This window comes from Peromyscus maniculatus, chromosome 12 (genome assembly GCF_049852395.1).
Source record: "Peromyscus maniculatus bairdii isolate BWxNUB_F1_BW_parent chromosome 12, HU_Pman_BW_mat_3.1, whole genome shotgun sequence".
Lineage (NCBI taxonomy): Eukaryota > Metazoa > Chordata > Mammalia > Rodentia > Cricetidae > Peromyscus > Peromyscus maniculatus.
Genome location: NC_134863.1, coordinates 72,718,057 through 72,730,417, shown reverse-complemented (window position 1 = coordinate 72,730,417; position 12,361 = coordinate 72,718,057).

The following is a 12,361-nucleotide window of genomic DNA, read 5'->3' as shown; positions in this document are numbered from 1 at the left end:
TTTTTATAGATATTATATTTAGATTATATTTAGATTTAGTGACTACAGTTCCCTATACTTTATGAGAAACCTAGTATTTGTTTTCTACTTAATATCTGAAGCAAACCATCCAGACTACAGGTATGGTTGTTATGTGTCACTTATATTTATTTTGTAGGATATAATGGCATGTGTTATGTATCATAAAACAGTGGGAGTTTTGTTTTCAAGGTGCCTTGAGTGGGGATACAGCAACTTATGAATAGCTCACATTTACTAAAATGGCCTACATTTGATGTTTTAGATGTATTACCATCTTCCCTGAAGAAACCCCATGAAGCCATGGACAAGAGTGGTGGTGGAGCTGCTGCTGAAGCATGGATGGCAGTTTGTGACTATCTGCTGCATTGTTGATGTGTGCCCTCCAGGCCTACTGTCTAATCCAAGATCTATGCTTCTATCATACACCTAATTGCATCTCTCCTCATACCTGACCTGTGCCTTTGTGAATATACTTAAAGCCAGCTCATACAGTATTTTCAGGATGCATATGATTTAGTGAATCACTTCCAGGTGCTGTACCTGAACCAAAGCCCACAATCAAGAATCTGATTTAGATATGCTATATAATTTTCTGCTGCAGATGGCATGGCTTTGCTCCAGAAGTATAAGGGCCTACATTTTGATTTAAAGACTCACTATAATTTACATATATTGCTTTTCTAACTACAAAGTACCTAGGAATAAAAGCATACATAGCAACATGGTTTAAGTGGCATGACTATAGCAATCAATTTGGGCCTTGTACACAGTTGGAAGCCAGACATTTATCACATATGACCCAGTAATTGGGTTTAAATGTTATTCACCAGTATAGAATTGGCTGCCTTCAAATTCTGAATATATATATTTTTTTAATTTTCAAGATTAGAATATAAATAACTCATGTCTCCATTCCCTTTCCTCCCTTCCTCCCTCCCTCCCATGCCCCTTATTCTATTTCAAGTTCATGTTCTTGTTTTAAATGTTGCTACATATATACTGTGGTGGTTGGAAAGAACCTGGCCCCCAAAGGGAGTGCCACCAGTAGGAGGGTGTGGCCTTGTTGGAGGAAGTGTGTCACTGTGGGGGTGGGCTTTGAGGTCTCTTTTGCTCAAGCCTTTCTCAGTGTGACAGTCAAGTCGACTAACTGTTGCCAACAAAATATAGCGCTCTCAGCTCCAGCACCAGGCCTGCCTGCCTGCTGTCATGCTCCTCTTAATGATCATAAAGGACTGAACCTCTGAATCTGTAAGCAAGTCATCCTCAAATATTTTCCTTAAAAGAACTGCCATGGTCATGATGTCTTGTCACAGCAATGAAAACCCTAAGACAAATATGTATGAGAATACACATGCACACACACACACACACACACACACACACACACACACACACACACACACTACATCCAAGAAATCTCAAAAACATGACTCCTATGACTCCTTAAAGATGACCTAGATAAATTGAAGCACTAATAGACATGCTAACATGGATATGGGAAGTTGCAAGATGCCTCAGCCTTAGAAAAAGGAATGCAAAATGTTAAGGAATGGTGAGACTAGGAGAAATCGTCCTCCCAGGGAAGAACACATCACTTTCTTTATTTTTTTTAACTTTTTATTGACTTTTTCTTGATTTTGCATCATGCATCCTGATGCCACTCATCTCCCATCCCCTTGCTTCAGCCCTCTGTCCTGGCAACCTTCCCTTCCAAACAAAACAAAATTTAAAGTACAGCAAAAAAAAAAAAAAAAAAAAACCATACAAAAACAAAAATAAATAAAAAAAAAGAAAAACAAATGTCAGTGTGGTAGCCATAGTGTGGTGGCCCAGTGAGTCACACAGTATATCCCTTAGTTGATACATCTTACTTGTAAGTGTTCATTGGAATGGATTCTTGCTCTGGCTCGATGCCTCTGGATTCTGCTACTCTAGTGATACTGGGCATGCATTGGGGCTCCTCCTGGATATTCTGTTGTTGCCCTGTGTCATGGAGATCCAGTAGCTTCAGAACTGCAGGTCCTGGCTCTTCACATGCTCCAGCAGTTCATAGATGAGGTAGATGTTGGGGTGGGCCAACTCCTAGCCCTATTTCTGGCCCTGGGTTATAACTGGCTTGGTCAGTCTGCCAGCTCTCCCTAATTGTCACTACCTCCAACGCTACCCTAGCTAGCACACCCAATGTAGCAGACAGTAAGGAGCAGGGCCAGTTCTTCTGCCCTCATGCCCTAGGTCCAGATAACCCACATTCACAATCCTGGGGCCAGCACTATTGTTTTGTTTGGCCAGGTGAGGTGTATGGCCCACTCTCCTGATTGCTGCAATTGATGAGGGGCAAGATCAACTCTCTTGCTCTCCAGAGCCTACGACCAGCTCTCCAGTTTGCTGCAGGTGGCAAGCTGTTGGGGGGTGTTCTTTTCCTCACCCATGCTACCACATGGCAGAAAAGGGGTGAGGCAGTATCAGCTCTCCTGCTCTCATGAACTCTGGCCAGCTCGCCTGCACCCCTGACAAGAGGGTCAGCTCTATTCTGCTGCCTGTATCAAGGTCCAATCTCAACCTTAGTTATTAGAAGCAGTCTTCCTTCTTATAATTTAAGATTGTAAATGAAGAATTCTGTTCTCCCTCTGGCCTGTGGCAAGACAACTCCCTGAATTTCTACATTTGGCTTTTTCAGAAGTGAAATCAAATCCTACAGTTTCCTTCTTCAGGTCTGGCAAGGGAAATAGAATGCATGGAACACCAGTAGCACAACACAATCTTGTGCTTTTAAGTGATTACACCATGCCAACCTCCCCATATTCTGCTAGGAGGGAAACCATGGGTAACTCAAGGAAAGATGGCTGCAGAAGCCTGTCAGTCAACTTCAACAGATGTGAATTATGGACACTATGTTTGAAATTAAAATGTAATTACATAATTTTCTCCTTTTCATCCCTCCAACTCTTCCCATGTATGCCCTCCCCACTTTCTTTCCAAATCCTGTCTACTATTTCTTCTATTATTGTCATATGCAGGTGTGTGTGTGGGTGTGTGTATGTATTCCTAGATAAATAAATGATATTGCTCAATCAATATAATGTTAGTTATATGCATGTGTTCTTGGGTCTAACGTTTTTTTGGTGTTGGATAGCCAATTGGGTGGCTTTCTCCTAGGGAAGACTTTATTTCACTTACACACACTTTAGTATAGGTCTTTGTGTAAGATTGAAGTTCCCATGCTGGACGTTGGTGGCGCACGCCTTTAATCCCAGCACTCGGGAGGCAGAGGCAGGCGGATCTCTGTGAGTTCGAGGCCAACCTGGGCTACCAAGTGAGCTCCAGGAAAAGGCGCAAAGCTACACAGAGAAACCCTGTCTCGAAAAAAACAAAACAAAACAAAACAAAAACAACAACAACAACAACAAAAAAAAGATTGAAGTTCCCTGAAATATCTCCCTTTCACATTTGAATGTCTGTTTGCATAGGCCTCTTTTAGGTCTTAACTTAGATTAACATGCTAATGAGACAATGGATATAATGGGTGTAGCATCTCTGATATTCTAGGAGACACAGTCTCACAGGAAATTGCCTGTTCCTTGGCTCTTACAGTCTTTATTCTCCTTCTTCCACTGTGATCCCTGAGCCTTGGGTGTTAAAATTGTGTTATGATGTTTGTTATCATACATAGGCATCATAGCATGGTAGTAGAACAATTGGTTGCTTTCCTCCTTGAGAAAATTGCCTGTAACTTCCTTGTACCATGATAGCTAGTTCTTTAGGTGTACTTCCAGCTCAGATCTGCAAGGGCCTGATGGATACTATCTTAGTTGCTCATTCTCTATAGCAAAATTTTCTTTCTGAGAACTCCAACATTTTCTTCTTTCTATTTATCTGCTTGAAATAAAATTGTGTCATAAATATAACATTTTACTTTGATTTCTTGATGAGTGAATATATAATGCATATATTTTGTAACAGAATTGTAGCAGAAGTAAGCTTTGTTTTTGTGGAAAATGATGTTAATGAATGCAATATCTAACTTATTATGCAGAGAAGCCACTCTCACACTTAGTTACATGGTATTTATATGCACATTTATATAATCTTTGAAACTTTCTAAGCATCTATTGGTTTGATTTTCTCTTTCCAACCAAACAGAGGAAAAAGAAGCTTCTACCTGAATATTCTGAGTGCCTAAGTGTTGTGTGAACTTTTACTGAGGAATAATGAACAAATATCTATTTACCCAATAGAGAGTGCTAATGATGGGCTGAAGAAGTAAACTACTCAAGTCTATCTTCATTAATCAATGATTTTAATTAGTGTTACTTAAAGGAAAGTTTCTGTGGAGTTATTTATGGCAACTTAGAAGAAACTACACCATAGAAGGAAAAAAATCACTACCCCCTTTGTGTCTTAGCAACTTTTAATTGTCTACACATCCTTGGAGAGAGGTATGGTCTTAGGGACCACTCCCTTGCCCAGTGGAGGAAAATTAATTCTCTCAATCTTATTCAGATTTTTTTTAGGTAATCATAGTTGCCAAGAGTCCAAAAAGGCATGGGCACATTATATTCCAAGGACAGAATCCCACAATAACTATCAATCACTGTGTCCTGTGAGTCATTTATAAGGCCAGATTATTGAATTAAATCAAATTCTGATGAGATGTACAACCCAATACAAAATTTCAAAGGTGGTATAAATCTCCCACCCACTCTAACCTGACCCTGATACCCACTTATATTCATTGTAGCAAGGAAGTCATGTTCTCTTTCATCTTTGAATGTACATTGAAATATGGTGCTTAATTCTTCAATTTTTGCATAGTCCCCATAGTTAAGTCCTGTGTAATAAAGTAATGACTCATAGATCTTTGCCTGGGAGTACTATGGAAATTACTGTAGAAAGATAAATTTGTGAATTATTCTACTTTCCTAATTTCATATATATATATATATATATATATATATATATATATATATATATGTATATATATAGTAGCGTGTAATAGGTTTAAAAGTGGCTTCAGCCTACAGACTGGATAAGAGATTGTACCTTCATTTTCTCAAGCTCTTCAGGCTTCTGATCATTAACTTTAGATTGCTGCTGTTCCCCTAACAAACTCAATGCATTAAAACATCACACACTTATTCCTTGAGGATCCCAGGGGCCAGAATTCTAGAGGCAGTTTAATTAGTGGAAAGTAATGTTCCTGCCAGGCCTGCTCCCTCTGGGAGTTTTAGCAGAACAACTCCTTTCTTGACTTTCACAGCTTCATTCAATGTTACAGGTTTGTGGCCGTTATTCTATTTTAACAACTATGTATACTAGTTTCTACCAAAGTTCTATATGCTTTTTTGTATTCTCCAATCACATATTGCACTTCAATCATTGCTTTGCATGTTTTTGTTATATTTGGATGACTTGAGAACTGTTATCCATTACAATAAGTCATTTAAATGCATTTTATTTGGGGCACTTTTTGCTGATTTCACCTCTGTATTGCTTGGGGAATGTCTGTCTGTAAATAGACACCTCCGTGGATGTGTATGAACAGGAAACCCTGACTGTACCCTGTTCTTTTTTAATTGGCATTTTCCTCACTTCTTTTCATCCAGCCATTGCTTGGCTTCTATCATTTGGCATGTATTACATACATTACTAACATGTAGGCTTGGTAGGTAATAATATTTTCCACTGTTACTTTTATGGAGAAGAGGCAACTGTTTATGTTGTTGTTTTGTTTTTCCAGACAGGGTTTCTCTGCATAGCTTTCTGCCTTTCAGAAGAGGCAACTGTTATAGAACACTTCCACCATAATGAGGTATTTCTTTTTCCTATATTTTTGGGCAAACAGTGTTCTCTGAGTTTTTGTATTGAGACATGATCAAGAAAAGAGTTTTATTATGTACTTGTCTGAATTCATAAAGCTTTCTTCCAGTGCACTGTAGTTGTGGTATATTACTTCAAGTGGGGTATACTCTTAAAGCAAATTGACATTGGTAGGATTGTCAATGCTATGCTTGAATTTTAGGGCATCCTGTATATGTTTATGACATTTGAGAAGCAATATGCTTAGGACATGAGGAGAGGTCAACAGTTTCATTCATTTGTTTTGATTATTTGTCAAATTCATGGAAACTCAAGCAAAGAAATCCACACGGGTTAATAGGATAGCATTCTGAGGCTTAGAACTTCTCATTTCAATGGGCAGTTTCCTCTTTCAAGAATTCTAATCAGTCATTTTGTTTATCCAAACTAAAAACAAAATATCAAAAAGTTTTTCTCAGGAGCTTCATTGCCACATTTGTGTGTTCTCAATGACTGATCTAAAAACAATAAGTTATAATGTTTTTTTTTTTTTCATGAAGAACTACTACTCTGACTTCAGAATATTTTATGTTGCCAATAGTAAATTCAGATAGGCAATCACAATATAATATATTTGTTTAAATGTACAGTGTTATTTCCTCTTGGGATACTATTGTCTGCTCATGAAATCAGCTCATGAAAGTTGTCTATCTTATCAATGCAAGAGGGACCTATTGTCAAGTGTTAACAGCCTGGCTACAATAGAGATGATCTAGGTAACATATGAACAAACTTGTACATTTTTAAAAATTTTGCTTTTTGGCATGAGGCCGAGGGAGTAGGATGACAACTAGTATTTAACATGTTGACCCACCAGCAGGGGAGTCCCACTTGGCAAAGTTGTGGAGTTATTGACTGTAAATGACCAGTTGCTCCTGTGTGTAATTTTTATGTCTCACTTATTTTCTTCCCCAATAGCAGATATGGCTCTTTCCCCCATGGCTTGTGTGTTTATCTCATAAAAATATTCCATCTTTGGGCACACAATACAGCTGTGGATGGTCAGGAAGATGATTTCTGTTTCAGCTGTATAATTATGATGGTTAGAAATAACATTGGAATATTTTTTATAACTGGTACAGAAAAGCAATAGTATTTTAAGTCACAAAGACAGCTAATATTAGACTTCAGAACATATTCAAAGCAAACTAGTTGCCCCTGGAGACAAATACACAAGGATAAATTTCCCAAGTGTTGCTAATGCTAAATCCAGGTCAGAACTGATGCAACTTAGTTAGATACAACCCTCTGCAATATTTCTCTTTCTGCACATACCCAACTATTGCTATTTTTAAGTCCTGAATTTCAATGTCATTTTCTATCTGGGAATGCTAACCATTTAGGTTACGTGCTTGGCCAAGGGTTACTTACTGGCCAGTTAGCATGATCTTCCTAGCCTGAGAAAAACTGTGTGACTTATCATGAAAATGTTATATATAATTGTCCGAGTTTGACTATGAGAGGAGAAGGAGAAATGAGAGAGTGTATGAGTGAATGTGTGTGTGTGTGTGTGCTGAAAGAGAGATGTAGCTAAATATGAAGAAGAGAGAGAATAAGGTGAGTGAGTAGAGAGTGAATGAATGATGTAGAAGAGGTGTGAGAGTGTGTTTATGTGAATGAGAGAGCTGTTGTGAAAAGAGCTGTACAGTGTGAGTGAGTGTGTGTTGGCGTGTGAGTGTACAGAAGAGGTAATGTGAGATAGTGACTGAATGAGAGAATGAATGAGTAAAGAGCTAATAAATGGTGTAATAATATGTGAAGGAATGTAGCAGAGTAGAGAGAAGAAATGTGTGTAGAAGAGAGATGTGGCTCTATGTAAAAAAGAGATGTTAAGGAAAATGAAGCTGTGTAGAAAAAGAAGTAACTGTGCACAAGAGGTATGTGGCTGTGTAGAGAATGTATGGAGCATGTAACAATGCAGATATATCATGTATGTGGAGGCAGAGAGATTTTCAGAGAAAGAGATATTTTTAAGATGAAGTAAAAGAGAAAGCATCAGAAAGCATGTCTGTTTTCTTATTTACCTGTCAGAGAGCTAGACTCTTGTTTCTAAATATCCTTTGATTAAAAAAAAAGTTTTCTAAAGTCCTGTTATCCTGAGGTAATCTATTCAAAACCCTGAAGCAGTTCTGGAGAGCTGGTCTCCTCTGAACTCCATTATATTTTTATATATTTTTGTACACATGAACCATTTAATCTGATTACCCTTGTCCTCTACCCACTCCTCCCTTTTCAATATTCATATTTTCTTTTGCTTGTTTTGATACCAAATTAAGTAGGACCATTATTTGAATCAGATTTGGGGTTATGCACTCAAGTTTATTGGGCTCATAGTAGTGGCTTAAATCATAATAATAGCTCCTCAGTTCAAAGGATCTGCCAATGGTCCTGTGTTCAATGTTTAGAAATAGTTAAAAGAGCCTCTTGATATCTCTCTATAGTTGATTGTTGACAGGTGTGTTTGTTTCCAGGCATAGTTTTGGCAAGACTAATTGCATTGAGCTCATGATTAGAATGTTTGTATTATACTCAGAGGTATGCTTTTCATAACCCTTCTTCCTAAATTCAGGCTTTTGACATTCTTTTTTTTTTTTTTTTTTTTTTTTTTGGTTTTTCGAGACAGGGTTTCTCTGTGTAGCTTTGCGCCTTTCCTGGAACTCACTTGGTAGCCCAGGCTGGCCTCGAACTCACAGAGATCCGCCTGGCTCTGCCTCCCGAGTGCTGGGATTAAAGGCATGCGCCACCACCGCCCGGCTTTTTTTTTTTTTTTTTTTGATTGTTGACATTCTTTATACCCTCTCTTTCATATTGTTCTCTGAAACTTAAACAACAACGTGATATTCATGTCATCTTTATGGGTTGAGTATGCTATCTTGACTAATTCTCAGCACCTTTAGCAGTCACACGTTGTTATATTCACTATCTTTTACAGCCACTAAGAGATGTTTCTATGATTAAGTCTGAATGAATGTGTTATTTTCTGTGTGGTTAAACATTGATAATGTAAAGGTAGTTTGACACAATGACAATTTAGATAGACAGTATTAGCAAGCTACTTACTAGAGTCTACACTTCCCCAGAAGACACAACATAAGTTGGTTGTAAATTACAGAGAAAGCAAGCTGAATATTTCCTCTCTACTCTCTAACTATCACAGTGCTGGGGATTCTACACAGAATATGGGGAAGGAAAAGTCGGTAATGCTCTTACCAGTTTTAAACTCTTTTTACACAGATTTGATTTTAAAACCATTTTATAGCTTCTGGAAAAGGATTCTGTGTGTTATAGTAGAAATAATTCACCAATGATAATAAAATATCATTTTACTGCTAGACATTGGTTGGTAAATAATATTATATTTTGCAAGAACAGTGAATTACTATCTGTTCAATTGACATGTTGCCTCTTGTAGTTTAAAACTCACATTGAATCTAAAATTATCCAAAGTTAATGGTAGCTGTACTCATTTTAAGATTTTGACTTTATTTTTAATAGATGTTTCAAGAATATTTTACTGTCAATGGTAGCTTATTATGATGGAGAAATAATTAATAGTATGTGGAATTTATATAGGAAATATGAGTTTTGAGAGGCCTAAAAGTAAAAATAATAATAAAAAGAAACTTTTCGTATTATTTTGTGATGTGAAGTAACCCAATAACTACAAGTATTTCAGGAAAAAAAGGATGTGCTATAGGCCTTGCTCAAGGCTCAGGAAGATGTGTGGAGTACTATTTAAAGTTAAAAGAAAGATTTGGTCAGAATTTTTTATCTTAAGTTTTCAGAGCTACCAAAGACATAGTGCATCTTTAGTTTTTTATTTCTTTAAAAGACCTGAATTTCTTTGTAATAAATAAACACAATAATTTTCTTGAAAATCTAATTCCTGGGTGATGTATAATATTGTAGTAATTTCTCTGTAAATAGGCATCACTTTATTTGCTTTTTACAGGCGGTGATATAATTATGTCAAGTGTTTGGTAAGACATATTTAAAGGTTTCTGTGTCAAATTACTCTCCTTTATTTACTTAAACTAGTCTTATGCTGGCAGAGTACTTGGCTTTGCTTCTCTACTGCAATAGATTGTAAAATCATACTTGATGTGTTTATTCTACATTGTTTTCACATATGGTCTGATATTTTTCAGAAACCTCTGGTAATTGTAATTTTCTCCTCTTTACCTGGTACACAATATCTTTTGCTATTTTTTTTCCGCTTAGAGGAAGGACTATTCTCTGTCTCTATAACTGAATCTATTGATGTAAGTGTGTATGATGGCCTCTATGGTAAATGGTAGACAAGTAAAATTACTGCTAAAAAACAATGTACATTGCTCAGGTGAATTTTTCATTTTTAGAGCAAGGAGGCACTTGGTAACAGTGTAACACAGAGCTGTAGTTGAGAACTGAACTTTCCCATCTAAACAGTCCCTTTGAGGGCTCAGACTATGTTTTGACATCATTTTTAAAGAAACCTGGGGAACCTGTCAATAAATATATTTCTGAATGCATGGAAATAGTAAAAGTGCATGGATTCTACTATGGGGCCTTACAAGTTTCTTTCAACTATTATTAAAAAATATTTTAAAGCTCTGAGGAGTGTAATATAGTTTTAACTGTTCTCTGGAAAAAGGATTCAGCTTACTAGAATATTAACCATTAACTTTGCTGGAAACTTTTCTGTCTATAGCTGAGTCCTCTTACTTCTGTAGGTTGTGTGCTTTTCAATAAATGTTTGATTGACCCTCTTTCCCAATAGTTTTTGTTGACTTTTGAATTAAACAGAATTATTGAAAATGAGCATCAAAACACCAGGTATATGCACTGTAATGTATGTGGTTTATGACGGACAAAAGAGAGAGGTAAAAGATTTGTTAAAGGTCTTGTCTGTCTATAGTAATTAGAAGGAACTTGCATCCCTACATTTTCACTTTATTACTTGTTAATAACTTTATTGATATGTGGATCTACTTTTACTTCTATTTATTCTACAGTGAATGAGGATATATATCCTAATATAATATAATAATAAATAATATTATATATATATATATATATATACATTTATGTAGATGTAACCAACCGTCTTATTAAATAAGAAACACAGAAACAATGTAAAAGAGAGAGCCGAGAAGTCAGAGCTCAGAGCTAAAATCTCACCCTTCCTCCTGCTGTCCCAGCTTCACAAAAAGAAGACCTACTTCCTGTCGGTTCTTTTTTTATAGTATGTTGTTCTGCCTTCTCATTGATTGTAAACCCAAACACATGACTGCCTCGTCGCTGTCTGAATGTACATCCCCCTAGGTCTTAAAGGCATATGTCTCCAATGCTGACTGTATCCCTGAACACACAGAGATCTTATGGGATTAAAGGCGTGTGCCACCACCGCCACACTCTTGCTATGGCTCTAATAGCTCTGACCCTGAACACACAGATATCTACGGGATTAAAGGCGTGTGCCACCACCTCCACACTCTTGCTATGGCTCTACTAGCTCTGACCCCCGGACAACTTTATTTATTAACATACAATCAAAATAATAATTCAGTACAATTAGATTACCACCACACATTTATATATATAATTTTGAAATGAAAAATATTTTCATTTTGGAAAATATTTGAGAATGCTCTTGAGTTACTTTGAGATTATCACATTTGGAGAGTTGCTACTGTCACTACCGGTAGCGGTGAAGCAGGATGCAATTTGCTAATATATAGAATAGTAACTCATATGTAAGTATTATTTATTCCCAAATATCCATAGTATTGAAATGGTGAAAACATAAAGGAATATTTTGAGTAACAATGTGGAAAACTTATCTGTGAAATGAAAGAGCTTCTCAAGAAGTTCTGGTGTTAGAGTTATAAAATTTAGGTAAAGGTGTGTGCTACCATTGCCTGATTTCTTTGTTTACTTATAATGGCTGTTCCTATTCCTCTGATCTCCAGGCAAACTTTATTTATTAAAGCAAAAAATAAAATATCACCACATTTCAGCATAAATAAAATATCACCACAAGAAAATTGACTTCACTGTAAGTCAGTTGTGAGTCCAGAGAACAAAAGGTGTATCCTGTTAATTCGGCTCTTCCAGAAGGAAAAACAGAGTGTAATTTTATTTTTTTTTTTTTTTTTTTTTTTTTTTTTTGGTTTTTCGAGACAGGGTTTCTCTGTGTAGCTTTGCGCCTTTCCTGGGACTCACTTGGTAGCCCAGGCTGGCCTCGAACTCACAGAGATCCGCCTGCCTCTGCCTCCCGAGTGCTGGGATTAAAGGCGTGCGCCACCACCGCCCGGCCAGAGTGTAATTTTATAAGTGCTACTGCCACTGTGCCAAGATGACAAAATGCTTCCCAGTCTATTTTTCACATCTGAAATATTGAAAATATTTCCTTAGAATAGGAGAAGCATGTGGGAACTAGAATTTATTCATTCTTTTTGTATTTCTTGTAATGTTTTACAACTAAGATATTCATTAGATCTGT